The sequence below is a fragment of the Ovis canadensis genome, chromosome 9 (assembly GCF_042477335.2).
Source record: "Ovis canadensis isolate MfBH-ARS-UI-01 breed Bighorn chromosome 9, ARS-UI_OviCan_v2, whole genome shotgun sequence".
NCBI lineage: Eukaryota > Metazoa > Chordata > Mammalia > Artiodactyla > Bovidae > Ovis > Ovis canadensis.
In genome coordinates this window covers 439,812-467,365 of record NC_091253.1, presented here as the reverse complement: position 1 = coordinate 467,365, position 27,554 = coordinate 439,812, and positions in this window count along the sequence as shown.

Below are 27,554 nucleotides of genomic sequence, written 5' to 3'. Positions count from 1 at the left end.
GTGGCGTCTCCCAGACTCGCGCAGCCCGCTCCTTCCTGGGCAGGAAGCCTAGCAGCGAGGCAAGTCTGGGCAAGGCTCGCCCAGGGCAGAGCAGCCTCGCGCCAGCAACTCTGCCAGAACCGGCCTCTGAGAAGAGCTGGAGCTCTGCCGTCCTGGATGCGCACTCGGCTCCAGCCAAGTAGGGCTTGAGCCAAACGAGGCTGGGCTGCCTCTTCTTCCCTCGAGGAGGCTCGCCTCCCCGCCAGCTGTTCACTCGGCTTCCAGGTGGGGGCGCTCTGCGCCCCCTGTAGGTCTTGGCTCAGGGGCTGCTTGCCCTGAGCTGGGGCTGTGGGCGGGAGCCCAGGCACGTAGGGGCAGGCCCCAACCAGCTGCACACGTCTCTGCTGGGGAGGAGAGCGCTAGGGAAGCTACGTGTGTGAGGCAGCTGCTGGGCGCCCAGGGAGTCAGCCTCCGGCTGTGCGGGGCTGCAGACCCCAGCCAGGGGCCCTGGGAGCCTGGTGCACTCCGTGCGGCGCTGAGCCTGGGCGGCCAAGCAACCGCTGGAGGAGCCCTGCACTGGCCGTTCCCTTCCCTCGCACAGAGCTCTTCCTGCTGGAGCCCTTGGCAGTGTGCAAGCCACCGGCCCCTAAGCCCTCCCCAAGGACGCCTGGGGCCTAGGTGCAAAGGCAAGGCAGGAGCGGAGCTGAGGCCAGGAAGGCGCCAGTGGCGTCTCCCAGCCTCGCGCAGCCTGCTCCTTCCTGGGCAGGAAGCCTAGCAGCGAGGCAAGTCTGGGCAAGGCTCGCCCAGGGCAGAGCAGCCTCGCGCCAGCAACTCTGCCAGAACGGGCCTCTGAGCAGAGCTGGTGCTCTGCCGTCCTGCAGGCGCACTCGGCTCCAGCCAAGTAGGGCTTGAGCCAAACGAGGCTGGGCTGCCTCTTCTTCCCTCGAGGAGGCTCGCCTCCCCGCCAGCTGTTCACTCGGCTTCCAGGTGGGGGCGCTCTGCGCCTCCTGCAGGTCTTGGCTTAGGGGCTGCTTGCCCTGAGCTGGGGCTGTGCGCGGGAGCCCAGGCACGCAGGGGCAGGCCCCAACCAGCTGCGCACGTCTCTGCTGGGGAGCAGAGCCTAGGGAAGCTACGTGTGTGAGGCAGCTGCTGGGCGCCCAGGGAGTCAGCCTCCGGGTGTGCGGGGCTGCAGACCCCAGCCAGGGGCCCTGGGAGCCTGGTGCACTCCGTGCGGCGCTGAGTCTGGGCGGCCAAGCAACCGCTGGAGGAGCCCTGCACTGGCCCTTCCCTTCCCTCGCACAGAGCTCTTCCTGCTGGAGCCCTTGGCAGTGTGCAAGCCACCGGCCCCTAAGCCCTCCCCAAGGACGCCTGGGGCCTAGGTGCAAAGGCAAGGCAGGAGCGGAGCTGAGGCCAGGAAGGCGCCAGTGGCGTCTCCCAGCCTCGCGCAGCCTGCTCCTTCCTGGGCAGGAAGCCTAGCAGCGAGGCAAGTCTGGGCAAGGCTCGCCCAGGGCAGAGCAGCCTCGCGCCAGCAACTCTGCCAGAACGGGCCTCTGAGCAGAGCTGGAGCTCTGCCGTCCTGGAGGCGCACTCGGCTCCAGCCAAGTAGGGCTTGAGCCAAACGACGCTGGGCTGCCTCTTCTTCCCTCGAGGAGGCTCGCCTCCCCGCCAGCTGTTCACTCGGCTTCCAGGTGGGGGCGCTCTGCGCCTCCTGCAGGTCTTGGCTCAGGGGCTGCTTGCCCTGAGCTGGGGCTGTGCGCGGGAGCCCAGGCACGCAGGGGCAGGCCCCAACCAGCTGCATACGTCTCTGCTGGGGAGGAGAGCGCTAGGGAAGCTACGTGTGTGAGGCAGCTGCTGGGCGCCCAGGGAGTCAGCCTCCGGGTGTGCGGGCCTTCAGACCCCAGCCAGGGGCCCTGGGAGCCTGGTGCACTCCGTGCGGCGCTGAGTCTGGGCGGCCAAGCAACCGCTGGAGGAGCCCTGCACTGGCCCTTCCCTTCCCTCGCACAGAGCTCTTCCTGCTGGAGCCCTTGGCAGTGTGCAAGCCACCGGCCCCTAAGCCCTCCCCAAGGACGCCTGGGGCCTAGGTGCAAAGGCAAGGCAGGAGCGGAGCTGAGGCCAGGAAGGCGCCAGTGGTGTCTCCCAGCCTCGCGCAGCCTGCTCCTTCCTGGGCAGGAAGCCTAGCAGCGAGGCAAGTCTGGGCAAGGCTCGCCCAGGGCAGAGCAGCCTCGCGCCAGCAACTCTGCCAGAACGGGCCTCTGAGCAGAGCTGGAGCTCTGCCGTCCTGGAGACGCACTCGGCTCCAGCCAAGTAGGGCTTGAGCCAAACGAGGCTGGGCTGCCTCTTCTTCCCTCGAGGAGGCTCGCCTCCCCGTCAGCTTTTCACTCGCCTTCCAGGTGGGGGCGCTCTTCGCCTCCTGCAGGTCTTGGCTCAGGGGCTGCTTGCCCTGAGCTGGGGCTGTGCGCGGGAGCTCAGGCACGCAGGGGCAGGCTCCAACCAGCTGCACACGTCTCTGCTTGGGAGGAGAGCGCTAGGGAAGCTACGTGTGTGAGGCAGCTGCTGGGCGCCCAGGGAGTCAGCCTCCGGGTGTGCGGGGCTGCAGACCCCAGCCAGGGGCCCTGGGAGCCTGGTGCACTCCGTGCGGCGCTGAGTCTGGGCGGCCAAGCAACCGCTGGAGGAGCCCTGCACTGGCCCTTCCCTTCCCTCGCACAGAGCTCTTCCTGCTGGAGCCCTTGGCAGTGTGCAAGCCACCGGCCCCTAAGCCCTCCCCAAGGACGCCTGGGGCCTAGGTGCAAAGGCAAGGCAGGAGCGGAGCTGAGGCCAGGAAGGCGCCAGTGGCGTCTCCCAGCCTCGCGCAGCCTGCTCCTTCCTGGGCAGGAAGCCTAGCAGCGAGGCAAGTCTGGGCAAGACTCGCCCAGGGCAGAGCAGCCTCGCGCCAGCAACTCTGCCAGAACGGGCCTCTGAGCAGAGCTGGAGCTCTGCCGTCCTGGAGACGCACTCGGCTCCAGCCAAGTAGGGCTTGAGCCAAACGAGGCTGGGCTGCCTCTTCTTCCCTCGAGGAGGCTCGCCTCCCCGTCAGCTGTTCACTCGCCTTCCAGGTGGGGGCGCTCTTCGCCTCCTGCAGGTCTTGGCTCAGGGGCTGCTTGCCCTGAGCTGGGGCTGTGCGCGGGAGCTCAGGCACGCAGGGGCAGGCTCCAACCAGCTGCACACGTCTCTGCTGGGGAGGAGAGCGCTAGGGAAGCTACGTGTGTGAGGCAGCTGCTGGGCGCCCAGGGAGTCAGCCTCCGGGTGTGCGGGGCTGCAGACCCCAGCCAGGGGCCCTGGGAGCCTGGTGCACTCCGTGCGGCGCTGAGTCTGGGCGGCCAAGCAACCGCTGAAGTTGCCCTGCACTGGCCGTTCCCTTCCCTCGCACAGAGCTCTTCCTGCTGGAGCCCTTGGCAGTGTGCAAGCCACCGGCCCCTAAGCCCTCCCCAAGGACGCCTGGGGCCTAGGTGCAAAGGCAAGGCAGGAGCGGAGCTGAGGCCAGGAACGCGTCAGTTGCGTCTCCCAGCCTCGCGCATCCTGCTCCTTCCTGGGCAGGAAGCCTAGCAGCGAGGCAAGTCTGGGCAAGGCTCGCCCAGGGCAGAGCAGCCTCGCGCCAGCAACTCTGCCAGAACGGGCCTCTGAGCAGAGCTGGAGCTCTGCCGTCCTGGAGGCGCACTCGGCTCCAGCCAAGTAGGGCTTGAGCCAAACGAGGCTGGGCTGCCTCTTCTTCCCTCGAGGAGGCTCGCCTCCCCGCCAGCTGTTCACTCGGCTTCCAGGTGGGGGCGCTCTGCGCCCCCTGTAGGTCTTGGCTCAGGGGCTGCTTGCCCTGAGCTGGGGCTGTGGGCGGGAGCCCAGGCACGCAGGGGCAGGCCCCAACCAGCTGCACACGTCTCTGCTGGGGAGGAGAGCGCTAGGGAAGCTACGTGTGTGAGGCAGCTGCTGGGCGCCCAGGGAGTCAGCCTCCGGCTGTGCGGGGCTGCAGACCCCAGCCAGGGGCCCTGGGAGCCTGGTGCACTCCGTGCGGCGCTGATTCTTGGCGGCCAAGCAACCGCTGGAGGAGCCCTGCACTGGCCCTTCCCTTCCCTCGCACAGAACTCTTCCTGCTGGAGCCCTTGGCAGTGTGCAAGCCACCGGCCCCTAAGCCCTCCCCAAGGACGCCTGGGGCCTAGGTGCAAAGGCAAGGCAGGAGCTGAGCTGAGGCCAGGAAGGCGCCAGTGGCGTCTCCCAGCCTCGCGCAGCCTGCTCCTTCCTGGGCAGGAAGCCTAGCAGCGAGGCAAGTCAGGGCAAGGCTCGCCCAGGGCAGAGCAGCCTCGCGCCAGCAACTCTGCCAGAACGGGCCTCTGAGCAGAGCTGGAGCTCTGCCGTCCTGAAGGCGCACTCGGCTCCAGCCAAGTAGGGCTTGAGCCAAACGAGGCTGGGCTGCCTCTTCTTCCCTCGAGGAGGCTCGCCTCCCCGCCAGCTGTTCACTCGACTTCCAGGTGGGGGCGCTCTGCGCCTCCTGCAGGTCTTGGCTTAGAGGCTGCTTGCCCTGAGCTGGGGCTGTGCGCGGGAGCCCAGGCACGCAGTGGCAGGCCCCAACCAGCTGCACACGTCTCTGCTGGGGAGGAGAGCGCTAGGGAAGCTACGTGTGTGAGGCAGCTGCTGGGCGCCCAGGGAGTCAGCCTCCGGGTGTGCGGGGCTGCAGACCCCAGCCAGGGGCCCTGGGAGCCTGGTGCACTCCGTGCGGCGCTGAGTCTGGGCGGCCAAGCAACCGCTGGAGGAGCCCTGCACTGGCCCTTCCCTTCCCTCGCACAGAGCTCTTCCTGCTGGAGCCCTTGGCAGTGTGCAAGCCACCGGCCCCTAAGCCCTCCCCAAGGACGCCTGGGGCCTAGGTGCAAAGGCAAGGCAGGAGCGGAGCTGAGGCCAGGAAGGCGCCAGTGGCGTCTCCCAGCCTCGCGCAGCCTGCTCCTTCCTGGGCAGGAAGCCTAGCAGCGAGGCAAGTCTGGGCAAAGCTCGCCCAGGGCAGAGCAGCCTCGCGCCAGCAACTCTGCCAGAACGGGCCTCTGAGCAGAGCTGGAGCTCTGCCGTCCTGGAGACGCACTCGGCTCCAGCCAAGTAGGGCTTGAGCCAAACGAGGCTGGGCTGCCTCTTCTTCCCTCGAGGAGGCTCGCCTCCCCGCCAGCTGTTCACTCGGCTTCCAGGTGGGGGCGCTCTGCGCCTCCTGCAGGTCTTGGCTCAGGGGCTGCTTGCCCTGAGCTGGGGCTGTGCGCGGGAGCCCAGGCACGCAGGGGCAGGCCCCAACCAGCTGCACACGTCTCTGCTGGGGAGGAGAGCCCTAGGGAAGCTACGTGTGTGAGGCAGCTGCTGGGCGCCCAGGGAGTCAGCCTCCAGGTGTGCGGGGCTGCAGACCCCAGCCAGGGGCCCTGGGAGCCTGGTGCACTCCGTGCGGCGCTGAGTCTGGGCGGCCAAGCAACCGCTGGAGGAGCCCTGCACTGGCCCTTCCCTTCCCTCGCACAGAGCTCTTCCTGCTGGAGCCCTTGGCAGTGTGCAAGCCACCGGCCCCTAAGCCCTCCCCAAGGACGCCTGGGGCCTAGGTGCAAAGGCAAGGCAGGAGCGGAGCTGAGGCCAGGAAGGCGCCAGTGGCGTCTCCCAGCCTCGCGCAGCCTGCTCCTTCCTGGGCAGGAAGCCTAGCAGCGAGGCAAGTCTGGGCAAAGCTCGCCCAGGGCAGAGCAGCCTCGCGCCAGCAACTCTGCCACAACGGGCCTCTGAGCAGAGCTGGAGCTCTGCCGTCCTGGAGGCGCACTCGGCTCCAGCAAAGTAGGGCTTGAGCCAAACGACGCTGGGCTGCCTCTTCTTCCCTCGAGGAGGCTCGCCTCCCCGCCAGCTGTTCACTCGGCTTCCAGGTGGGGGCGCTCTGCGCCTCCTGCAGGTCTTGGCTCAGGGGCTGCTTGCCCTGAGCTGGGGCTGGGCGCGGGAGCCCAGGCACGCAGGGGCAGGCCCCAACCAGCTGCACACGTCTCTGCTGGGGAGGAGAGCGCTAGGGAAGCTACGTGTGTGAGGCAGCTGCTGGGCGCCCAGGGAGTCAGCCTCCGGGTGTGCGGGGCTGCAGACCCCAGCCAGGGGCCCTGGGAGCCTGGTGCACTCCGTGCGGCGCTGATCTGGGCGGCCAAGCAACCGCTGGAGGAGCCCTGCACTGGCCCTTCCCTTCCCTCGCACAGAGCTCTTCCTGATGGAGCCCTTGGCAGTGTGCAAGCCACCGGCCCCTAAGCCCTCCCCAAGGACGCCTGGGGCCTAGGTGCAAAGGCAAGGCAGGAGCGGAGCTGAGGCCAGGAAGGCGCCAGTGGCGTCTCCCAGCCTCGCGCAGCCTGCTCCTTCCTGGGCAGGAAGCCTAGCAGCGAGGCAAGTCTGGGCAAGGCTCGCCCAGGGCAGAGCAGCCTCGCCCCAGCAACTCTGCCAGAACGGGCCTCTCAGCAGAGCTGGAGCTCTGTCGTCCTGGAGGCGCACTCGGCTCCAGCCAAGTAGGGATTGAGCCAAACGACGCTGGGCTGCCTCTTCTTCCCTCGAGGAGGCTCGCCTCCCCGCCAGTTGTTCACTCGGCTTCCAGGTGTGGGCGCTCTGCGCCTCCTGCAGGTCTTGGCTCAGGGGCTGCTTGCCCTGAGCTGGGGCTGTGGGCGGGAGCCCAGGCACGCAGGGGCAGGCCCCAACCAGCTGCACACGTCTCTGCTGGGGAGGAGAGCGCTAGGGAAGCTACGTGTGTGAGGCAGCTGCTGGGCGCCCAGGGAGTCAGCCTCCGGCTGTGCGGGGCTGCAGACCCCAGCCAGGGGCCCTGGGAGCCTGGTGCACTCTGTGCGGCGCTGAGCCTGGGCGGCCAAGGAACCGCTGGAGGAGCCCTGCACTGGCCCTTCCCATCCCTCGCACAGAGCTCTTCCTGCTGGAGCCCTTGGCAGTGTGCAAGCCACCGGCCCCTAAGCCCTCCCCAAGGACGCCTGGGGCCTAGGTGCAAAGGCAAGGCAGGAGCGGAGCTGAGGCCAGGAAGGCGCCAGTGGCGTCTCCCAGCCTCGCGCAGCCTGCTCCTTCCTGGGCAGGAAGCCTAGCAGCGAGGCAAGTCTGGGCAAGGCTCGCCCAGGGCAGAGCAGCCTCGCGCCAGCAACTCTGCCAGAACGGGCCTCTGAGCAGAGCTGGAGCTCTGCCGTCCTGGAGGCGCACTCGGCTCCAGCCAAGTAGGGCTTGAGCCAAACGAGGCTGGGCTGCCTCTTCTTCCCTCGAGGAGGCTCGCCTCCCCGCCAGCTGTTCACTCGGCTTCCAGGTGGGGGCGCTCTGCGCCTCCTGCAGGTCTTGGCTCAGGGGCTGCTTGCCCTGAGCTGGGGCTGTGGGCGGGAGACCAGGCACGCAGGGGCAGGCCCCAACCAGCTGCACACGTCTCTGCTGGGAAGAGAGCCCTAGGAAAGCTACTTGTGTGAGGCAGCTGCTGGGCGCCCAGGGAGTCAGCCTCCAGGTGTGCGGGGCTGCAGACCCCAGCCAGGGGCCCTGGGAGCCTGGTGCACTCCGTGCGGCGTGGAGTCTGGGCGGCCAAGCAACCGCTGGAGGAGCCCTGCAGTGGCCCTTCCCTTCCCTCCCACAGAGCTCTTCCTGATGGAGCCCTTGGCAGTGTGCAAGCCACCGGCCCCTAAGCCCTCCCCAAGTACGCCTGGGGCCTAGGTGCAAAGGCAAGGCAGGAGCGGAGCTGAGGCCAGGAAGGCGCCAGTGGCGTCTCCCAGCCTCTCGCAGCCTGCTCCTTCCTGGGCAGGAAGCCTAGCAGCGAGGCAAGTCTGGGCAAAGCTCGCCCAGGGCAGAGCAGCCTCGCGCCAGCAACTCTGCCAGAACGGGCCTCTGAGCAGAGCTGGAGCTCTGCCGTCCTGGAGGCGCACTCGGCTCCAGCCAAGTAGGGCTTGAGCCAAACGAGGCTGGGCTGCCTCTTCTTCCCTCGAGGAGGCTCGCCTCCCCGCCAGCTGTTCACTCGGCTTCCAGGTGGGGGCGCTCTGCGCCTCCTGCAGGTCTTGGCTCAGGGGCTGCTTGCCCTGAGCTGGGGCTGTGCGCGGGAGCCCAGGCACGCAGGGGCAGGCCCCAACCAGCTGCACACGTCTCTGCTGGGGAGGAGAGCGCTAGGGAAGCTACGTGTGTGAGGCAGCTGCTGGGCGCCCAGGGAGTCAGCCTCCGGGTGTGCGGGGCTGCAGACCCCAGCCAGGGGCCCTGGGAGCCTGGTGCACTCCGTGCGGCGCTGAGTCTGGGCGGCCAAGCAACCGCTGGAGGAGCCCTGCACTGGCCCTTCCCTTCCCTCGCACAGAGCTCTTCCTGCTGGAGCCCTTGGCAGTGTGCAAGCCACCGGCCCCTAAGCCCTCCCCAAGGACGCCTGGGGCCTAGTTCAAAGGCAAGGGAGGAGCGGAGCTGAGGCCAGGAAGGCGCCAGTGGCGTCTCCCAGCCTCGCGCAGCCTGCTCCTTCCTGGGCAGGAAGCCTAGCAGCGAGGCAAGTCTGGGCAAGGCTCGCCCAGGGCAGAGCAGCCTCGCGCCAGCAACTCTGCCAGAACGGGCCTCTGAGCAGAGCTGGAGCTCTGCCGTCCTGGAGGCGCACTCGGCTCCAGCCAAGTAGGGCTTGAGCCAAACGAGGCTGGGCTGCCTCTTCTTCCCTCGAGGAGGCTCGCCTCCCCGCCAGCTGTTCACTCGGCTTCCAGGTGGGGGCGCTCTGCGCCCCCTGCCGGTCTTGGCTCAGGGGCTGCTTGCCCTGAGCTGGGGCTGTGGGGGGGGCCCAGGCACGCAGGGGCAGGCCCCAACCAGCTGCACACGTCTCTGCTGGGGAGGAGAGCGCTAGGGAAGCTACGTGTGTGAGGCAGGTGCTGGGCGCCCAGGGAGTCAGCCTCGGGGTGTGCGAGGCTGCAGACCCCAGCCAGGGGCCCTGGGAGCCTGGTGCACTCCGTGCGGCGCTGAGTCTGTGCGGCCAAGCAACCGCTGGAGGAGCCCTGCACTGGCCCTTCCCTTCCCTCGCACAGAGCTCTTCCTGCTGGAGCCCTTGGCAGTGTGCAAGCCACCGGCCCCTAAGCCCTCCCCAAGGACGCCTGGGGCCTAGGTGCAAAGGCAAGGCAGGAGCGGAGCTGAGGCCAGGAAGGCGCCAGTGGTGTCTCCCAGCCTCGCTCAGCATGCTCCTTCCTGGGCAGGAAGCCTAGCAGCGAGGCAAGTCTGGGCAAGGCTCGCCCAGGGCAGAGCAGCCTCGCGCCAGCAACTCTGCCAGAACGGGCCTCTGAGCAGAGCTGGAGCTCTGCCGTCCTGGAGGCGCACTCGGCTCCAGCCAAGTAGGGCTTGAGCCAAACGACGCTGGGCTGCCTCTTCTTCCCTCGAGGAGGCTCGCCTCCCCGCCAGCTGTTCACTCGGCTTCCAAGTGGGGGCGCTTTGCGCCTCCTGCAGGTCTTGGCTCAGGGGCTGCTTGCCCTGAGCTGGGGCTGTTCGCGGGAGCCCAGGCACGCAAGGGGCAGGCCCCAACCAGCTGCACACGTCTCTGCTGGGGAGGAGAGCCCTAGGGAAGCTACGTGTGTGAGGCAGCTGCTGGGCGCCCAGGGAGTCAGCCTCCGGGTGTGCGGGGCTGCAGACCCCAGCCAGGGGCCCTGGGAGCCTGGTGCACTCCGTGCGGCTTTGAGTCTGGGCGGCCAAGCAACCGCTGGAGGAGCCCTGCACTGGCCCTTCCCTTCCCTCGCACAGAGCTCTTCCTGCTGGAGCCCTTGGCAGTGTGCAAGCCACTGGCCCCTAAGCCCTCCCCAAGGACGCCTGGGGCCTAGGTGCAAAGGCAAGGCAGGAGCGGAGCTGAGGCCAGGAAGGCGCCAGTGGCGTCTCCCAGCCTCGCGCAGCCTGCTCCTTCCTGGGCAGGAAGCCTAGCAGCGAGGCAAGTCTGGGCAAAGCTCGCCCAGGGCGGAGCAGCCTCGCGCCAGCAACTCTGCCAGAACGGGCCTCTGAGCAGAGCTGGAGCTCTGCCGTCCTGGAGGCGCACTCGGCTCCAGCCAAGTAGGGCTTGAGCCAAACGACGCTGGGCTGCCTCTTCTTCCCTCGAGGAGGCTCGCCTCCCCGCCAGCTGTTCACTCGGCTTCCAGGTGGGGGCGCTCTGCGCCTCCTGCAGGTCTTGGCTCAGGGGCTGCTTGCCCTGAGCTGGGGCTGTGCGCGGGAGCCCAGGCACGCAGGGGCAGGCCCCAACCAGCTGCACACGTCTCTGCTGGCGAGGAGAGCGCTAGGGAAGCTACGTGTGTGAGGCAGCTGATGGGCGCCCAGGGAGTCAGCCTCCGGGTGTGCGGGGCTGCATACCCCAGCCACGGGCCCTGGGAGCCTGGTGCACTCCGTGCGGCGCTGAGTCTGGGCGGCCAAGCAACCGCTGGAGGAGCCCTGCACTGGCCCTTCCCTTCCCTCGCACAGAGCTCTTCCTGCTGGAGCCCTTGGCAGTGTGCAAGCCACGGGCCCCTAAGCCCTCCCCAAGGACGCCTGGGGCCTAGGTGCAAAGGCAAGGCAGGAGCGGAGCTGAGGCCAGGAAGGCGCCAGTGGCGTCTCCCAGCCTCGCGCAGCCTGCTCCTTCCTGGGCAGGAAGCCTAGCAGCGAGGCAAGTCTGGGCAAGGCTCGCCCAGGGCAGAGCAGCCTCGCGCCAGCAACTCTGCCAGAACGGGCCTCTGAGCAGAGCTGGAGCTCTGCCGTCCTGGAGGCGCACTCGGCTCCAGCCAAGTAGGGCTTGAGCCAAACGAGGCTGGGCTGCCTCTTCTTCCCTCGAGGAGGCTCGCCTCCCCGCCAGCTGTTCACTCGGCTTCCAGGTGGGGGCGCTCTGCGCCTCCTGCAGGTCTTGGCTCAGGGGCTGCTTGCCCTGAGCTGGGGCTGTGCGCGGGAGCCCAGGCACGCAGGGGCAGGCCCCAACCAGCTGCACACGTCTCTGCTGGGGAGGAGAGCGCTAGGGAAGCTACGTGTGTGAGGCAGCTGCTGGGCGCCCAGGGAGTCAGCCTCCGGCTGTGCGGGGCTGCAGACCCCAGCCAGGGGCCCTGGGAGCCTGGTGCACTCCGTGCGGCGCTGAGTCTGGGCGGCCAAGCAACCGCTGGAGGAGCCCTGCACTGGCCCTTCCCTTCCCTCGCACAGAGCTCTTCCTGCTGGAGCCCTTGGCAGTGTGCAAGCCACCGGCCCCTAAGCCCTCCCCAAGGACGCCTGGGGCCTAGTTCAAAGGCAAGGGAGGAGCGGAGCTGAGGCCAGGAAGGCGCCAGTGGCGTCTCCCAGCCTCGCGCAGCCTGCTCCTTCCTGGGCAGGAAGCCTAGCATCGAGGCAAGTCTGGGCAAGGCTCGCCCAGGGCAGAGCAGCCTCGCGCCAGCAACTCTGCCAGAACGGGCCTCTGAGCAGAACTGGAGCTCTGCCGTCCTGGAGGCGCACTCGGCTCCAGCCAAGTAGGGCTTGAGCCAAACGAGGCTGGGCTGCCTCTTCTTCCCTCGAGGAGGCTCGCCTCCCCGCCAGCTGTTCACTCGGCTTCCAGGTGGGGGCGCTCTGCGCCCCCTGCCGGTCTTGGTTCAGGGGCTGCTTGCCCTGAGCTGGGGCTGTGGGGGGGGCCCAGGCACGCAGGGGCAGGCCCCAACCAGCTGCACACGTCTCTGCTGGGGAGGAGAGCGCTAGGGAAGCTACGTGTGTGAGGCAGGTGCTGGGCGCCCAGGGAGTCAGCCTAGGGGTGTGCGAGGCTGCAGACCCCAGCCAGGGGCCCTGGGAGCCTGGTGCACTCCGTGCGGCGCTGAGTCTGTGCGGCCAAGCAACCGCTGGAGGAGCCCTGCACTGGCCCTTCCCTTCCCTCGCACAGAGCTCTTCCTGCTGGAGCCCTTGGCAGTGTGCAAGCCACCGGCCCCTAAGCCCTCCCCAAGGACGCCTGGGGCCTAGGTGCAAAGGCAAGGCAGGAGCGGAGCTGAGGCCAGGAAGGCGCCAGTGGTGTCTCCCAGCCTCGCTCAGCCTGCTCCTTCCTGGGCAGGAAGCCTAGCAGCGAGGCAAGTCTGGGCAAGGCTCGCCCAGGGCAGAGCAGCCTCGCGCCAGCAACTCTGCCAGAACGGGCCTCTGAGCAGAGCTGGAGCTCTGCCGTCCTGGAGGCGCACTCGGCTCCAGCCAAGTAGGGCTTGAGCCAAACGAGGCTGGGCTGCCTCTTCTTCCCTCGAGGAGGCTCGCCTCCCCGCCAGCTGTTCACTCGGCTTCCAGGTGGGGGCGCTCTGCGCCTCCTGCAGGTCTTGGCTCAGGGGCTGCTTGCCCTGAGCTGGGGCTGTTCGCGGGAGCCCAGGCACGCAAGGGGCAGGCCCCAACCAGCTGCACACGTCTCTGCTGGGGAGGAGAGCCCTAGGGAAGCTACGTGTGTGAGGCAGCTGCTGGGCGCCCAGGGAGTCAGCCTCCGGGTGTGCGGGGCTGCAGACCCCAGCCAGGGGCCCTGGGAGCCTGGTGCACTCCGTGCGGCTTTGAGTCTGGGCGGCCAAGCAACCGCTGGAGGAGCCCTGCACTGGCCCTTCCCTTCCCTCGCACAGAGCTCTTCCTGCTGGAGCCCTTGGCAGTGTGCAAGCCACCGGCCCCTAAGCCCTCCCCAAGGACGCCTGGGGCCTAGGTGCAAAGGCAAGGCAGGAGCGGAGCTGAGGCCAGGAAGGCGCCAGTGGCGTCTCCCAGCCTCGCGCAGCCTGCTCCTTCCTGGGCAGGAAGCCTAGCAGCGAGGCAAGTCTGGGCAAAGCTCGCCCAGTGCGGAGCAGCCTCGCGCCAGCAACTCTGCCAGAACGGGCCTCTGAGCAGAGCTGGAGCTCTGCCGTCCTGGAGGCGCACTCGGCTCCAGCCAAGTAGGGCTTGAGCCAAACGACGCTGGGCTGCCTCTTCTTCCCTCGAGGAGGCTCGCCTCCCCGCCAGCTGTTCACTCGGCTTCCAGGTGGGGGCGCTCTGCGCCTCCTGCAGGTCTTGGCTCAGGGGCTGCTTGCCCTGAGCTGGGGCTGTGCGCGGGAGCCCAGGCACGCAGGGGCAGGCCCCAACCAGCTGCACACGTCTCTGCTGGCGAGGAGAGCGCTAGGGAAGCTACGTGTGTGAGGCAGCTGCTGGGCGCCCAGGGAGTCAGCCTCCGGGTGTGCGGGGCTGCATACCCCAGCCAGGGGCCCTGGGAGCCTGGTGCACTCCGTGCGGCGCTGAGTCTGGGCGGCCAAGCAACCGCTGGAGGAGCCCTGCACTGGCCCTTCCCTTCCCTCGCACAGAGCTCTTCCTGCTGGAGCCCTTGGCAGTGTGCAAGCCACGGGCCCCTAAGCCCTCCCCAAGGACGCCTGGGGCCTAGGTGCAAAGGCAAGGCAGGAGCGGAGCTGAGGCCAGGAAGGCGCCAGTGGCGTCTCCCAGCCTCGCGCAGCCTGCTCCTTCCTGGGCAGGAAGCCTAGCAGCGAGGCAAGACTGGGCAAGGCTCGCCCAGGGCAGAGCAGCCTCGCGCCAGCAACTCTGCCAGAACGGGCCTCTGAGCAGAGCTGGAGCTCTGCCGTCCTGGAGGCGCACTCGGCTCCAGCCAAGTAGGGCTTGAGCCAAACGAGGCTGGGCTGCCTCTTCTTCCCTCGAGGAGGCTCGCCTCCCCGCCAGCTGTTCACTCGGCTTCCAGGTGGGGGCGCTCTGCGCCTCCTGCAGGTCTTGGCTCAGGGGCTGCTTGCCCTGAGCTGGGGCTGTGGGCGGGAGCCCAGGCACGCAGGGGCAGGCCCCAACCAGCTGCACACGTCTCTGCTGGGGAGGAGAGCGCTAGGGAAGCTACGTGTGTGAGGCAGGTGCTGGGCGCCCAGGGAGTCAGCCTCGGGGTGTGCGGGGCTGCAGACCCCAGCCAGGGGCCCTGGGAGCCTGGTGCACTCCGTGTGGCGCTGAGTCTGTGCGGCCAAGCAACCGCTGGAGGAGCCCTGCACTGGCCCTTCCCTTCCCTCGCACAGAGCTCTTCCTGCTGGAGCCCTTGGCAGTGTGCAAGCCACCGGCCCCTAAGCCCTCCCCAAGGACGCCTGGGGCCTAGGTGCAAAGGCAAGGCAGGAGCGGAGCTGAGGCCAGGAAGGCGCCAGTTGTGTCTCCCAGCCTCGCTCAGCCTGCTCCTTCCTGGGCAGGAAGCCTAGCAGCGAGGCAAGTCTGGGCAAGGATCGCCCAGGGCAGAGCAGCCTCGCGCCAGCAACTCTGCCAGAACGGGCCTCTGAGCAGAGCTGGAGCTCTGCCGTCCTGGAGGCGCACTCGGCTCCAGCCAAGTAGGGCTTGAGCCAAACGAGGCTGGGCTGCCTCTTCTTCCCTCGAGGAGGCTCGCCTCCCCGCCAGCTGTTCACTCGGCTTCCAGGTGGGGGCGCTCTGCGCCTCCTGCAGGTCTTGGCTCAGGGGCTGCTTGCCCTGAGCTGGGGCTGTTCGCGGGAGCCCAGGAACGCAAGGGGCAGGCCCCAACCAGCTGCACACGTCTCTGCTGGGGAGGAGAGCCCTAGGGAAGCTACGTGTGTGAGGCAGCTGCTGGGCGCCCAGGGAGTCAGCCTCCGGGTGTGCGGGGCTGCAGACCCCAGCCAGGGGCCCTGGGAGCCTGGTGCACTCCGTGCGGCTTTGAGTCTGGGCGGCCAAGCAACCGCTGGAGGAGCCCTGCACTGGCTCTTCCCTTCCCTCGCACAGAGCTCTTCCTACTGGAGCCCTTGGCAGTGTGCAAGCCACCGGCCCCTAAGCCCTCCCCAAGGACGCCTGGGGCCTAGGTGCAAAGGCAAGGCAGGAGCGGAGCTGAGGCCAGGAAGGCGCCAGTGGCGTCTCCCAGCCTCGCGCAGCCTGCTCCTTCCTGGGCAGGAAGCCTAGCAGCGAGGCAAGTCTGGGCAAAGCTCGCCCAGGGCAGAGCAGCCTCGCGCCAGCAACTCTGCCAGAACGGGCCTCTGAGCAGAGCTGGAGCTCTGCCGTCCTGGAGGCGCACTCGGCTCCAGCCAAGTAGGGCTTGAGCCAAACGACGCTGGGCTGCCTCTTCTTCCCTCGAGGAGGCTCGCCTCCCCGCCAGCTGTTCACTCGGCTTCGAGGTGGGGGCGCTCTGCGCCTCCTGCAGGTCTTGGCTCAGGGGCTGCTTGCCCTGAGCTGGGGCTGTGCGCGGGAGCCCAGGCACGCAGGGGCAGGCCCCAACCAGCTGCACACGTCTCTGCTGGGGAGGAGAGCCCTAGGGAAGCTACGTGTGTGAGGCAGCTGCTGGGCGCCCAGGGAGTCAGCCTCCAGGTGTGCGGGGCTGCAGACCCCAGCCAGGGGCCCTGGGAGCCTGGTGCACTCCGTGCGGCGCTGAGTCTGTGCGGCCAAGCAACCGCTGGAGGAGCCCTGCACTGGCCCTTCCCTTCCCTCGCACAGAGCTCTTCCTGCTGGAGCCCTTGGCAGTGTGCAAGCCACCGGCCCCTAAGCCCTCCCCAAGGACGCCTGGGGCCTAGGTGCAAAGGCAAGGCAGGAGCGGAGCTGAGGCCAGGAAGGCGCCAGTGGCGTCTCCCAGCCTCGCGCAGCCTGCTCCTTCCTGGGCAGGAAGCCTAGCAGCGAGGCAAGTCTGGGCAAGGCTCGCCCAGGGCAGAGCAGCCTCGCGCCAGCAACTCTGCCAGAACGGGCCTCTGAGCAGAGCTGGAGCTCTGCCGTCCTGGAGGCGCACTCGGCTCCAGCCAAGTAGGGCTTGAGCCAAACGACGCTGGGCTGCCTCTTCTTCCCTCGAGGAGGCTCGCCTCCCCGCCAGCTGTTCACTCGGCTTCCAGGTGGGGGCGCTCTGCACCCCCTGCCGGTCTTGGCTCAGGGGCTGCTTGCCCTGAGCTGGGGCTGTGGGCGGGAGCCCAGACACGCAGGGGCAGGCCCCAACCAGCTGCACACGTCTCTGCTGGGGAGGAGAGCGCTAGGGAAGCTACGTGTGTGAGGCAGCTGCTGGGCGCCCAGGGAGTCAGCCTCCGGGTGTGCGGGGCTGCAGACCCCAGCCAGGGGCCCTGGGAGCCTGGTGCACTCCGTGCGGCCCTGAGTCTGTGCGGCCAAGCAACCGCTGGAGGAGCCCTGCACTGGCCCTTCCCTTCCCTCGCACAGAGCTCTTCCTGCTGGAGCCCTTGGCAGTGTGCAAGCCACCGGCCCCTAAGCCCTCCCCAAGGACGCCTGGGGCCTAGGTGCAAAGGCAAGGCAGGAGCGGAGCTGAGGCCAGGAAGGCGCCAGTGGCGTCTCCCAGCCTCGCGCAGCCTGCTCCTTCCTGGGCAGGAAGCCTAGCAGCGAGGCAAGTCTGGGCAAAGCTCGCCCAGGGCAGAGCAGCCTCGCGCCAGCAACTCTGCCAGAACGGGCCTCTGAGCAGAGCTGGAGCTCTGCCGTCCTGGAGGCGCACTCGGGTCCAGCCAAGTAGGGCTTGAGCCAAACGAGGCTGGGCTGCCTCATCTTCCCTCGAGGAGGCTCGCCTCCCCGCCAGCTGTTCACTCGGCTTCCAGGTGGGGGCGCTCTGCGCCTCCTGCAGGTCTTGGCTCAGGGGCTGCTTGCCCTGAGCTGGGGCTGTGCGCGGGAGCCCAGGCACGCAGGGGCAGGCCCCAACCAGCTGCACACGTCTCTGCTGGGGAGGAGAGCCCTAGGGAAGCTACGTGTGTGAGGCAGCTGCTGGGCGCCCAGGGAGTCAGCCTCCAGGTGTGCGGGGCTGCAGACCCCAGCCAGGGGCCCTGGGAGCCTGGTGCACTCCGTGCGGCGCTGAGTCTGGGCGGCCAAGCAACCGCTGGAGGAGCCCTGCACTGGCCCTTCCCTTCCCTCGCACAGAGCTCTTCCTGCTGGAGCCCTTGGCAGTGTGCAAGCCACCGGCCCCTAAGCCCTCCCCAAGGACGCCTGGGGCCTAGGTGCAAAGGCAAGGCAGGAGCGGAGCTGAGGCCAGGAAGGCGCCAGTGGCGTCTCCCAGCCTCGCGCAGCCTGCTCCTTCCTGGGCAGTAAGCCTAGCAGCGAGGCAAGTCTGGGCAAAGCTCGCCCAGGGCAGAGCAGCCTCGCGCCAGCAACTCTGCCAGAACGGGCCTCTGAGCAGAGCTGGAGCTCTGCCGTCCTGGAGGCGCACTCGGCTCCAGCCAAGTAGGGCTTGAGCCAAACGACGCTGGGCTGCCTCTTCTTCCCTCGAGGAGGCTCGCCTCCCCGCCAGCTGTTCACTCGGCTTCCAGGTGGGGGCGCTCTGCGCCTCCTGCAGGTCTTGGCTCAGGGGCTGCTTGCCCTGAGCTGGGGCTGTGCGCGGGAGCCCAGGCACGCAGGGGCAGGCCCCAACCAGCTGCACACGTCTCTGCTGGGGAGGAGAGCGCTAGGGAAGCTACGTGTGTGAGGCAGCTGCTGGGCGCCCAGGGAATCAGCCTCCGGGTGTGCGGGGCTGCAGACCCCAGCCAGGGGCCCTGGGAGCCTGGTGCACTCCGTGCGGCGCTGATCTGGGCGGCCAAGCAACCGCTGGAGGAGCCCTGCACTGGCCCTTCCCTTCCCTCGCACAGAGCTCTTCCTGCTGGAGCCCTTGGCAGTGTGCAAGCCACCGGCCCCTAAGCCCTCCCCAAGGACGCCTGGGGCCTAGGTGCAAAGGCAAGGCAGGAGCGGAGCTGAGGCCAGGAAGGCGCCAGTGGCGTCTCCCAGCCTCGCGCAGCCTGCTCCTTCCTGGGCAGGAAGCCTAGCAGCGAGGCAAGTCTGGGCAAGGCTCGCCCAGGGCAGAGCAGCCTCGCGCCAGCAACTCTGCCAGAACGGGCCTCTGAGCAGAGCTGGAGCTCTGCCGTCCTGGAGGCGCACTCGGCTCCAGCCAAGTAGGGCTTGAGCCAAACGAGGCTGGGCTGCCTCTTCTTCCCTCGAGGAGGCTCGCCTCCCCGCCAGCTGTTCACTCGGCTTCCAGGTGGGGGCGCTCTGCGCCTCCTGCAGGTCTTGGCTCAGGGGCTGCTTGCCCTGAGCTGGGGCTGTGGGCGGGAGACCAGGCACGCAGGGGCAGGCCCCAACCAGCTGCACACGTCTCTGCTGGGAAGGAGAGCCCTAGGGAAGCTACTTGTGTGAGGCAGCTGCTGGGCGCCCAGGGAGTCAGCCTCCAGGTGTGCGGGGCTGCAGACCCCAGCCAGGGGCCCTGGGAGCCTGGTGCACTCCGTGCGGCACTGAGTCTGGGCGGCCAAGCAACCGCTGGAGGAGCCCTGCACTGGCCCTTCCCTTCCCTCGCACAGAGCTCTTCCTGATGGAGCCCTTGGCAGTGTGCAAGCCACCGGCCCCTAAGCCCTCCCCAAGTACGCCTGGGGCCTAGGTGCAAAGGCAAGGCAGGAGCGGAGCTGAGGCCAGGAAGGCGCCAGTGGCGTCTCCCAGCCTCTCGCAGCCTGCTCCTTCCTGGGCAGGAAGCCTAGCAGCGAGGCAAGTCTGGGCAAAGCTCGCCCAGGGCAGAGCAGCCTCGCGCCAGCAACTCTGCCAGAACGGGCCTCTGAGCAGAGCTGGAGCTCTGCCGTCCTGGAGGCGCACTCGGCTCCAGCCAAGTAGGGCTTGAGCCAAACGACGCTGGGCTGCCTCTTCTTCCCTCGAGGAGGCTCGCCTCCCCGCCAGCTGTTCACTCGGCTTCCAGGTGGGGGCGCTCTGCGCCTCCTGCAGGTCTTGGCTCAGGGGCTGCTTGCCCTGAGCTGGGGCTGTGCGCGGGAGCCCAGGCACGCAGGGGCAGGCCCCAACCAGCTGCACACGTCTCTGCTGGGGAGGAGAGCGCTAGGGAAGCTACGTGTGTGAGGCAGCTGCTGGGCGCCCAGGGAGTCAGCCTCCGGGTGTGCGGGGCTGCAGACCCCAGCCAGGGGCCCTGGGAGCCTGGTGCACTCCGTGCGGCGCTGAGTCTGGGCGGCCAAGCAACCGCTGGAGGAGCCCTGCACTGGCCCTTCCCTTCCCTCGCACAGAGCTCTTCCTGCTGGAGCCCTTGGCAGTGTGCAAGCCACCGGCCCCTAAGCCCTCCCCAAGGACGCCTGGGGCCTAGTTCAAAGGCAAGGGAGGAGCGGAGCTGAGGCCAGGAAGGCGCCAGTGGCGTCTCCCAGCCTCGCGCAGCCTGCTCCTTCCTGGGCAGGAAGCCTAGCAGCGAGGCAAGTCTGGGCAAGGCTCGCCCAGGGCAGAACAGCCTCGCGCCAGCAACTCTGCCAGAACGGGCCTCTGAGCAGAGCTGGAGCTCTGCAGTCCTGGAGGCGCACTCGGCTCCAGCCAAGTAGGGCTTGAGCCAAACGAGGCTGGGCTGCCTCTTCTTCCCTCGAGGAGGCTCGCCTCCCCGCCAGCTGTTCACTCGGCTTCCAGGTGGGGGCGCTCTGCGCCCCATGCCGGTCTTGGCTCAGGGGCTGCTTGCCCTGAGCTGGGGCTGTGTGCGGGAGCCCAGGCACGCAGGGGCAGGCCCCAACCAGCTGCACACGTCTCTGCTGGGGAGGAGAGCGCTAGGGAAGCTACGTGTGTGAGGCAGGTGCTGGGCGCCCAGGGAGTCAGCCTCGGGGTGTGCGAGGCTGCAGACCCCAGCCAGGGGCCCTGGGAGCCTGGTGCACTCCGTGCGGCGCTGAGCCTGGGCGGCCAAGCAACCGCTGGAGGAGCCCTGCACTGGCCCTTCCCTTCCCTCGCACAGAGCTCTTCCTGCTGGAGCCCTTGGCAGTGTGCAAGCCACCGGCCCCTAAGCTCTCCCCAAGGACGCCTGGGGCCTAGGTGCAAAGGCAAGGCAGGAGCGGAGCTGAGGCCAGGAAGGCGCCAGTGGTGTCTCCCAGCCTCGCTCAGCCTGCTCCTTCCTGGGCAGGAAGCCTAGCAGCGAGGCAAGTCTGGGCAAGGCTCGCCCTGGGCAGAGCAGCCTCGCGCCAGCAACTCTGCCAGAACGGGCCTCTGAGCAGAGCTGGAGCTCTGCCGTCCTGGAGGCGCACTCGGCTCCAGCCAAGTAGGGCTTGAGCCAAACGACGCTGGGCTGCCTCTTCTTCCCTCGAGGAGGCTCGCCTCCCCGCCAGCTGTTCACTCGGCTTCCAGGTGGGGGCGCTCTGCGCCTCCTGCAGGTCTTGGCTCAGGGGCTGCTTGCCCTGAGCTGGGGCTGTTCGCGGGAGCCCAGGCACGCAAGGGGCAGGCCCCAACCAGCTGCACACGTCTCTGCTGGGGAGGAGAGCCCTAGGGAAGCTACGTGTGTGAGGCAGCTACTGGGCGCCCAGGGAGTCAGCCTCCGGGTGTGCGGGGCTGCAGACCCCAGCCAGGGGCCCTGGGAGCCTGGTGCACTCCGTGCGGCTTTGAGTCTGGGCGGCCAAGCAACCGCTGGAGGAGCCCTGCACTGGCCCTTCCCTTCCCTCGCACAGAGCTCTTCCTGCTGGAGCCCTTGGCAGTGTGCAAGCCACCGGCCCCTAAGCCCTCCCCAAGGACGCCTGGGGCCTAGGTGCAAAGGCAAGGCAGGAGCGGAGCTGAGGCCAGGAAGGCGCCAGTGGCGTCTCCCAGCCTCGCGCAGCCTGCTCCTTCCTGGGCAGGAAGCCTAGCAGCGAGGCAAGTCTGGGCAAAGCTCGCCCAGGGCAGAGCAGCCTCGCGCCAGCAACTCTGCCAGAACGGGCCTCTGAGCAGAGCTGGAGCTCTGCCGTCCTGGAGGCGCACTCGGCTCCAGCCAAGTAGGGCTTGAGCCAAACGACGCTGGGCTGCCTCTTCTTCCCTCGAGGAGGCTCGCCTCCCCGCCAGGTGTTCACTCGGCTTCCAGGTGGGGGCGCTCTGCGCCTCCTGCAGGTCTTGGCTCAGGGGCTGCTTGCCCTGAGCTGGGGCTGTGCGCGGGAGCCCAGGCACGCAGGGGCAGGCCCCAACCAGCTGCACACGTCTCTGCTGGCGAGGAGAGCGCTAGGGAAGCTACGTGTGTGAGGCAGCTGATGGGCGCCCAGGGAGTCAGCCTCCGGGTGTGCGGGGCTGCATACCCCAGCCAGGGGCCCTGGGAGCCTGGTGCACTCCGTGCGGCGCTGAGTCTGGGCGGCCAAGCAACCGCTGGAGGAGCCCTGCACTGGCCCTTCCCTTCCCTCGCACAGAGCTCTTCCTGCTGGAGCCCTTGGCAGTGTGCAAGCCACGGGCCCCTAAGCCCTCCCCAAGGACGCCTGGGGCCTAGGTGCAAAGGCAAGGCAGGAGCGGAGCTGAGGCCAGGAAGGCGCCAGTGGCGTCTCCCAGCCTCGCGCAGCCTGCTCCTTCCTGGGCAGGAAGCCTAGCAGCGAGGCAAGTCTGGGCAAGGCTCGCCCAGGGCAGAGCAGCCTCGCGCCAGCAACTCTGCCAGAACGGGCCTCTGAGCAGAGCTGGAGCTCTGCCGTCCTGGAGGCGCACTCGGCTCCAGCCAAGTAGGGCTTGAGCCAAACGAGGCTGGGCTGCCTCTTCTTCCCTCGAGGAGGCTCGCCTCCCCGCCATCTGTTCACTCGGCTTCCAGGTGGGGGCGCTCTGCGCCTCCTGCAGGTCTTGGCTCAGGGGCTGCTTGCCCTGAGCTGGGGCTGTGGGCGGGAGCCCAGGCACGCAGGGGCAGGCCCCAACCAGCTGCACACGTCTCTGCTGGGGAGGAGAGCGCTAGGGAAGCTACGTGTGTGAGGCAGGTGCTGGGCGCCCAGGGAGTCAGCCTAGGGGTGTGCGGGGCTGCAGACCCCAGCCAGGGGCCCTGGGAGCCTGGTGCACTCCGTGCGGCGCTGAGACTGTGCGGCCAAGCAACCGCTGGAGGAGCCCTGCACTGGCCCTTCCCTTCCCTCGCACAGAGCTCTTCCTGCTGGAGCCCTTGGCAGTGTGCAAGCCACCGGCCCCTAAGCCCTCCCCAAGGACGCCTGGGGCCTAGGTGCAAAGGCAAGGCAGGAGCGGAGCTGAGGCCAGGAAGGCGCCAGTGGTGTCTCCCAGCCTCGCTCAGCCTGCTCCTTCCTGGGCAGGAAGCCTAGCAGCGAGGCAAGTCTGGGCAAGGCTCGCCCAGGGCAGAGCAGCCTCGCGCCAGCAACTCTGCCAGAACGGGCCTCTGAGCAGAGCTGGAGCTCTGCCGTCCTGGAGGCGCACTCGGCTCCAGCAAAGTAGGGCTTGAGCCAAACGAGGCTGGGCTGCCTCTTCTTCCCTCGAGGAGGCTCGCCTCCCCGCCAGCTGTTCACTCGGCTTCCAGGTGGGGGCGCTCTGCGCCTCCTGCAGGTCTTGGCTCAGGGGCTGCTTGCCCTGAGCTGGGGCTGTTCGCGGGAGCCCAGGAACGCAAGGGGCAGGCCCCAACCAGCTGCACACGTCTCTGCTGGGGAGGAGAGCCCTAGGGAAGCTACGTGTGCGAGGCAGCTGCTGGGCGCCCAGGGAGTCAGCCTCCGGGTGTGCGGGGCTGCAGACCCCAGCCAGGGGCCCTGGGAGCCTGGTGCACTCCGTGCAGCTTTGAGTCTGGGCGGCCAAGCAACCGCTGGAGGAGCCCTGCACTGGCTCTTCCCTTCCCTCGCACAGAGCTCTTCCTGCTGGAGCCCTTGGCAGTGTGCAAGCCACCGGCCCCTAAGCCCTCCCCAAGGACGCCTGGGGCCTAGGTGCAAAGGCAAGGCAGGAGCGGAGCTGAGGCCAGGAAGGCGCCAGTGGCGTCTCCCAGCCTCGCGCAGCCTGCTCCTTCCTGGGCAGGAAGCCTAGCAGCGAGGCAAGTCTGGGCAAAGCTCGCCCAGGGCAGAGCAGCCTCGCGCCAGCAACTCTGCCAGAACGGGCCTCTGAGCAGAGCTGGAGCTCTGCAGTCCTGGAGGTGCACTCGGCTCCAGCCAAGTAGGGCTTGAGCCAAACGACGCTGGGCTGCCTCTTCTTCCCTCGAGGAGGCTCGCCTCCCCGCCAGCTGTTCACTCGGCTTCGAGGTGGGGGCGCTCTGCGCCTCCTGCAGGTCTTGGCTCAGGGGCTGCTTGCCCTGAGCTGGGGCTGTGCGCGGGAGCCCAGGCACGCAGGGGCAGGCCCCAACCAGCTGCACACGTCTCTGCTGGGGAGGAGAGCCCTAGGGAAGCTACGTGTGTGAGGCAGCTGCTGGGCGCCCAGGGAGTCAGCCTCCAGGTGTGCGGGCCTGCAGACCCCAGCCAGGGGCCCTGGGAGCCTGGTGCACTCCGTGCGGCGCTGAGTCTGTGCGGCCAAGCAACCGCTGGAGGAGCCCTGCACTGGCCCTTCCCTTCCCTCGCACAGAGCTCTTCCTGCTGGAGCCCTTGGCAGTGTGCAAGCCACCGGCCCCTAAGCCCTCCCCAAGGACGCCTGGGGCCTAGGTGCAAAGGCAAGGCAGGAGCGGAGCTGAGGCCAGGAAGGCGCCAGTGGCGTCTCCCAGCCTCGCGCAGCCTGCTCCTTCCTGGGCAGGAAGCCTAGCAGCGAGGCAAGTCTGGGCAAGGCTCGCCCAGGGCAGAGCAGCCTCGCGCCAGCAACTCTGCCAGAACGGGCCTCTGAGCAGAGCTGGAGCTCTGCCGTCCTGGAGGCGCACTCGGCTCCAGCCAAGTAGGGCTTGAGCCAAACGACGCTGGGCTGCCTCTTCTTCCCTCGAGGAGGCTCGCCTCCCCGCCAGCTGTTCACTCGGCTTCCAGGTGGGTGCGCTCTGCACCCCCTGCCGGTCTTGGCTCAGGGGCTGCTTGCCCTGAGCTGGGGCTGTGGGCGGGAGCCCAGGCAGGCAGGGGCAGGCCCCAACCAGCTGCACACGTCTCTGCTGGGGAGGAGAGCGCTAGGGAAGCTACGTGTGTGAGGCAGCTGCTGGGCGCCCAGGGAGTCAGCCTCGGGGTGTGCGGGGCTGCAGACCCCAGCCAGGGGCCCTGGGAGCCTGGTGCACTCCGTGCGGCGCTGATTCTTGGCGGCCAAGCAACCGCTGGAGGAGCCCTGCACTGGCCCTTCCCTTCCCTCGCACAGAGCTCTTCCTGCTGGAGCCCTTGGCAGTGTGCAAGCCACCGGCCCCTAAGCCCTCCCCAAGGACGCCTGGGGCCTAGGTGCAAAGGCAAGGCAGGAGCGGAGCTGAGGCCAGGAAGGCGCCAGTGGCGTCTCCCAGCCTCGCGCAGCCTGCTCCTTCCTGGGCAGGAAGCCTAGCAGCGAGGCAAGTCTGGGCAAGGCTCGCCCAGGGCAGAGCAGCCTCGCGCCAGCAACTCTGCCAGATCGGGCCTCTGAGCAGAGCTGGAGCTCTGCCGTCCTGGAGGCGCACTCGGCTCGAGCCAAGTAGGGCTTGAGCCAAACGAGGCTGGGCTGCCTCTTCTTCCCTCGAGGAGGCTCGCCTCCCCGCCAGATGTTCACTCGGCTTCCAGGTGGGGGCGCTCTGCGCCTCCTGCAGGTCTTGGCTCAGGGGCTGCTTGCCCTGAGCTGGGGCTGTGGGCGGGAGCCCAGACACGCAGGGGCAGGCCCCAACCAGCTGCACACGTCTCTGCTGGGGAGGAGAGCGCTAGGGAAGCTACGTGTGTGAGGCAGCTGCTGGGCGCCCAGGGAGTCAGCCTCCGGCTGTGCGGGGCTGCAGACCCCAGCCAGGGGCCCTGGGAGCCTGGTGCACTCCGTGCGGCCCTGAGTCTGTGCGGCCAAGCAACCGCTGGAGGAGCCCTGCACTGGCCCTTCCCTTCCCTCGCACAGAGCTCTTCCTGCTGGAGCCCTTGGCAGTGTGCAAGCCACCGGCCCCTAAGCCCTCCCCAAGGACGCCTGGGGCCTAGTTGCAAAGGCAAGGCAGGAGCGGAGCTGAGGCCAGGAAGGCGCCAGTGGCGTCTCCCAGCCTCGCGCAGCCTGCTCCTTCCTGGGCAGGAAGCCTAGCAGCGAGGCAAGTCTGGGCAAGGCTCGCCCAGGGCAGAGCAGCCTCGCGCCAGCAACTCTGCCAGAACGGGCCTCTGAGCAGAGCTGGAGCTCTGCCGTCCTGGAGGCGCACTCGGCTCCAGCCAAGTAGGGCTTGAGCCAAACGAGGCTGGGCTGCCTCTTCTTCCCTCGAGGAGGCTCGCCTCCCCGCCAGCTGTTCACTCGGCTTCCAGGTGGGGGCGCTCTACGCCCCCTGCCGGTCTTGGCTCAGGGGCTGCTTGCCCTGAGCTGGGGCTGTGGGCGGGAGCCCAGGAAGGCAGCGGCAGGCCCCAACCAGCTGCACACGTCTCTGCTGGGGAGGAGAGCGCTAGGGAAGCTACGTGTGTGAGGCAGCTGCTGGGCGCCCAGGGAGTCAGCCTCGGGGTGTGCGGGGCTGCAGACCCCAGCCAGGGGCCCTGGGAGCCTGGTGCACTCCGTGCGGCGCTGATTCTTGGCGTCCAAGCAACCGCTGGAGGAGCCCTGCACTGGCCCTTCCCTTCCCTCGCACAGAGCTCTTCCTGCTGGAGCCCTTGGCAGTGTGCAAGCCACCGGCCCCTAAGCCCTCACCAAGGACGCCTGGGGCCTAGGTGCAAAGGCAAGGCAGGAGCGGAGCTGAGGCCAGGAAGGCGCCAGTGGTGTCTCCCAGCCTCGCGCAGCCTGCTCCTTCCTGGGCAGGAAGCCTAGCAGCGAGGCAAGTCTGGGCAAGGCTCGCCCAGGGCAGAGCAGTCTCGCGCCAGCAACTCTGCCAGAACGGGCCTCTGAGCAGAGCTGGAGCTCTGCCGTCCTGGAGGCGCACTCGGCCCCAGCCAAGTAGGGCTTGAGCCAAACGACGCTGGGCTGCCTCTTCTTCCCTCGAGGAGGCTCGCCTCCCCGCCAGCTGTTCACTCGGCTTCCAGGTGGGGGCGCTCTGCGCCTCCTGCAGGTCTTGGCTCAGGGGCTGCTTGCCCTGAGCTGGGGCTGTGGGCGGGAGCCCAGGCACGCAGGGGCAGGCCCCAACCAGCTGCACACGTCTCTGCTGGGGAGGAGAGCGCTAGGGAAGCTACGTGTGTGAGGCAGGTGCTGGGCGCCCAGGGAGTCAGCCTCCGGCTGTGCGGGGCTGCAGACCCCAGCCAGGGGCCCTGGGAGCCTGGTGCACTCCGTGCGGCGCTGAGTCTGGGCGGCCAAGCAACCCCTGGAGGAGCCCTGCACTGGCCCTTCCCTTCCCTCGCACAGAGCTCCTCCTGCTGGAGCCCTTGGCAGTGTGCAAGCCACCGGCCCCTAAGCCCTCCCCAAGGACGCCTGGGGCCTAGGTGCAAAGGCAAGGCAGGAGCGGAGCTGAGGCCAGGAAGGCGCCAGTGGCGTCTCCCAGCCTCGCGCAGCCTGCTCCTTCCTGGGCAGGAAGCCTAGCAGCGAGGCAAGTCTGGGCAAGGCTCGCCCAGGGCAGAGCAGCCTCGCGCCAACAACTCTGCCAGAACGGGCCTCTGAGCAGAGCTGGAGCTCTGCCGTCCTGAAGGCGCACTCGGCTCCAGCCAAGTAGGGCTTGAGCCAAACGAAGCTGGGCTGCCTCTTCTTCCCACGAGGAGGCTCGCCTCCCCGCCAGCTGTTCACTCGGCTTCCAGGTGGGGGCGCTCTGCGCCTCCTGCAGGTCTTGACTCAGGGGCTGCTTGCCCTGAGCTGGGGCTGTGCGCGGTAGCCCAGGCACGCAAGGGGCAGGCCCCAACCAGCTGCACACGTCTCTGCTGGGGAGGAGAGCCCTAGGGAAGCTACGTGTGTGAGGCAGCTGCTGGGCGCCCAGGGAGTCAGCCTCCGGGTGTGCGGGGCTGCAGACCCCAGCCAGGGGCCCTGGGAGCCTGGTGCACTCCGTGCGGCGCTGAGTCTGTGCGGCCAAGCAACCGCTGGAGGAGCCCTGCACTGGCCCTTCCCTTCCCTCGCACAGAGCTCTTCCTGCTGGAGCCCTTGGCAGTGTGGAAGCCACCGGCCCCTAAGCCCTCCCCAAGGACGCCTGGGGCCTAGGTGCAAAGGCAAGGCAGGAGCGGAGCTGAGGCCAGGAAGGCGCCAGTGGCGTCTCCCAGCCTCGCGCAGCCTGCTCCTTCCTGGGCAGGAAGCCTAGCAGCGAGGCAAGTCTGGGCAAAGCTCGCCCAGGGCAGAGCAGCCTCGCGCCAGCAACTCTGCCAGAACGGGCCTCTGAGCAGAGCTGGAGCTCTGCCGTCCTGGAGGCGCACTCGGCTCCAGCCAAGTAGGGCTTGAGCCAAACGACGCTGGGCTGCCTCTTCTTCCCTCGAGGAGGCTCGCCTCCCCGCCAGCTGTTCACTCGGCTTCCAGGTGGGGGCGCTCTGCGCCTCCTGCAGGTCTTGGCTCAGGGGCTGCTTGCCCTGAGCTGGGGCTGTGGGCGGGAGCCCAGGCACGTAGGGGCAGGCCCCAACCAGCTGCACACGTCTCTGCTGGGGAGGAGAGCGCTAGGGAAGCTACGTGTGTGAGGCAGCTGCTGGGCGCCCAGGGAGTCAGCCTCCGGGTGTGCGGGGCTGCAGACCCCAGCCAGGGGCCCTGGGAGCCTGGTGCACTCCGTGCGGCGCTGAGTCTGTGCGGCCAAGCTACCGCTGGAGGAGCCCTGCACAGGCCCTTCCCTTCCCTCGCACAGAGCTCTTCCTGCTGGAGCCCTTGGCAGTGTGCAAGCCACCGGCCCCTAAGCCCTCCCCAAGGACGCCTGGGGCCTAGGTGCAAAGGCAAGGCAGGAGCGGAGCTGAGGCCAGGAAGGCGCCAGTGGCGTCTCCCAGCCTCGCGCAGCCTGCTCCTTCCTGGGCAGGAAGCCTAGCAGCGAGGCAAGTCTGGGCAAGGCTCGCCCAGGGCAGAGCAGCCTCGCGCCAGCAACTCCTACAGAACGGGCCTCTGAGCAGAGCTGGAGCTCTGCCGTCCTGGAGGCGCACTCGGCTCCAGCCAAG